The sequence below is a fragment of the Urocampus carinirostris genome, chromosome 18, assembly GCF_059441175.1.
Source record: "Urocampus carinirostris isolate Australia breed hairy pipefish chromosome 18, RoL_Ucar_1.0, whole genome shotgun sequence".
Taxonomy (NCBI): Eukaryota; Metazoa; Chordata; class Actinopteri; order Syngnathiformes; family Syngnathidae; genus Urocampus; species Urocampus carinirostris.
The window spans coordinates 22585072-22588070 of NC_142366.1; the positions used below are offsets into that span (position 1 = coordinate 22585072).

The 2999-nt window shown below is 43.7% G+C and overlaps 1 pseudogene; it reads right to left on the bottom strand.

Moving 5' to 3' along the window:
• Window positions 1–2248: 2248 nt before the first annotated feature.
• Window positions 2249–2375, bottom strand: LOC148348662 (U2 spliceosomal RNA; annotated as a pseudogene).
• Between the last annotated feature and the right edge of the window lie 624 nt (window positions 2376–2999).

Here is a 2999-nt window from a genome sequence, read left to right on the forward strand (position 1 = left end):
AAACAGCCGCCGACTCCATTTTTCGCGCTGTGCATACTGGGAAATATTAAACGATTGGTAGTTGCCGGGGCTCGTGTTGTATTTGTTTACTAAGTGGCAAAATGGCTACCCCATTAAACTGCTTAATTCATATTCAACAAATACAGTATTTGTCTGAATCCAGGGTTTTGACTGGTGAAGATGTAAAGCACAATTTACCTTAAACAAACGCAGAATTATTCAGAATGTCACGTTTGAGAGAGAGAGAGAGCGAGAGCGAGAGCGAGAGCGAGAGCGAGAGCGAGAGCGAGAGCGAGAGCGAGAGAGAGAGAGAGAGAGAGAGAGAGAGAGAGCGAGATTCTCTTTCATACGTGCATTTGTATAAAAAATGGCTCCTGTTAAGAGACACGCGTACAACGCCGAGTTTAAACTCAAAGCGATCAGTCACGCAGCACAACACGGCAATAGAGCGGCAGCGAGAGAGTTAAACTTAAATGAATCGATGGTACGGAAGTGGAGAAAGGATGAAGATAAGCTCCGCCAAGTAAGGAAAACTCAACAAAGTTTCCGTGGCAATAAAGCAAGATGGAGACACTTGAACAGTGGGTTGTTCAACAAAGAGCGGCAAGCAGAAGTGTCAGTACGATAACTATACGTATGAAGGCAACAGCGCTGGCACAAAAACACCGGGGGCGTGTTCAGGAGAGTGAGTGATTGCTATCGCGAGCTATCGCTAGCTTCTGAACGGCCAGTGATTATTGAGCGCTCGCGTGCCCGAGTAATCACGGGAGAAAGACCGCTTACTTTGATTTCCAACATGGCGTCGACAGTGCAGAAGATGGAGGATCTCACCCTGACGAGTGCTGTTGGCGATGTAATATATCGTCTTACATTGCCTGGTAATGTTTGTGAACAATGCAAGACAGGTATGACCCTTCCACTGCGTTTAGGATAACCTTAACTGTGTCAATATGCGAACTGTCGCTCATATCAGCCAACTCGCTCAAAGCAAGCTGTAGAACGAAATCCATTGTACTGTCGTCGGCCATTTTGGATCAGTAAGGCAATCACAGTGAGCGATTACAAAACGTTCAGCAGTGCGCGGCAAGCGATTATCAAGAGACTACATGTCTGATCACTCTCCTGAACACGCCTCGGACGTGTTGGATGGCCCATTCACTGAGATATGGTCAATTCGAACACAGCAGAAGAAGAATTCGAGGGATTCGTCGATGAGGAGCTTATAGAGTGATCTTTGTTTTTCTTTTGTGTGTTTACGTTTTACATTTTACAGTTATTATGTTATTGCTTTATTGTTATCGTTTTGCACTCGTTGTTTTTGCACATTACGAGTGTCACTTTATTGCGATTGCACTAACGTTTCATTTAAAATAACAGTATCAGACGTTTTTTTCTTTGCGTGTTGACTAAATGGACAAAAAATAAAATGATATGTCGATGTTGTTCAAAGATGTGTCACGAAAATGCTTTACCTCAGAGAAAATAATAAAACGGCTGTTTATTTATTTTGGGAGTGAATGGAGTTGTGGAAAGCTTGTTTGTTAATAAAGTTTGACCTTTTTGAATGTTTTGTTGACATTCCCTTGAGCGTGGCAACATCTAGAGGTTGCATAACGTAACTACATTCTCTACTGTAGTCAAGTCGTCACATTTATTTACCGTAAATAGCCCTTAATCCCAAAAATGTCTCGAAGGACTGCACAGGATTACAATTACAAAATTGCACAATTACCTGATCTTAAACCAGCATGCACTTATAGCGCCTTATAATGGGGTGCGTCTTATGTATGGCATAAGTTTTAAAATATATCATTCATTGAAGGTGCGCCTTATAACATGGTGCGCCATATAGTGCGGAAAATACGGTACTCTCAGCCAAAAGGCCAAGCTAAGGTCCTAGCCCTAAAGCCTTGCTGGGACAGATAGGTATGCATGCAGGAGCAAAGCATTTATGAGTAAAAAAAAAAAAAAATGTTCGATGTATAGTGAAGAAAATAAGTCTTTGGGCACCCTTGTCAAGAACCGGAACAGGATCAAACCCCAAACGCATTATGTTCTCAAACAAACCTTTTATTTTAAGGGAAATGGGGGGGGGGGTTTAAGGGTTATTGATCTATCTTCGTTATTCATTATCCATTATCCGTTATCGGTCAGTTCATTATATGCTACAAAGCCTAGGAGCCGGGACACTTACTCTCAGCCAAAAGGCTAAGCTAAGGTCCTAGCCCTAAAGCCTTGTTGCGATCATTGCGAATGCACCGTTCCCGGAGGTACTGCAATACCGGGCCGATGCGTGGAGTGGACAGAGCAAGCTCTTATTCCATCTCCGGAATGCAAAAATCAAAAGGCCAAGCTAAGGACCTAGTAAAAGGGAAATGGGGAGTCATGCATGTTAGGCAGCGGTCTGGCGTGGAAAGACAGGAGGCCAGAGACCGACAAGATTGATTCCAATTCCCCGAGCAGATATCAGACAGATGGGGTCGATACCGGACAGGACGGGACAGACAGGATTGATATCAAAACAGAATATCGAAAATAAACAGGACAAACCAGACAGGAACAAAACTGGGAACCGATATTGATCTGCATTTATATAGCGCTTTTAAAGTCAATGACTTCCCAAAGTGCTTTACAACGTGCTCCACATTTCCCAATAGCGGCCTTGCAGCCATGTAAGGTGCTAACCTGCTTATTGGGGGTGCTAGGGGTTCAGTGTCTTACCCAAGGACACTTCAACATGTAACACGGACGAGTCGGGGTTCGAACTGGGATCCCTTAATCCCAAGACGAGCGCTCTACCTCCTGAGCTGCTGCCGCCCCAAATTAAACAATGGGACAGACAGGATTGATATCAAAACAAGATATCGAAATTAAGTAGGACAAACTAGATGGGAACGAAACTGGAAACTGATATTAAACAGGACAAAATAAACGGGAACAGTACCGGACAGGAAAAAACAAAAAGAAACAGGACCGAGTCAAAACCCTCGTCTTGCGGG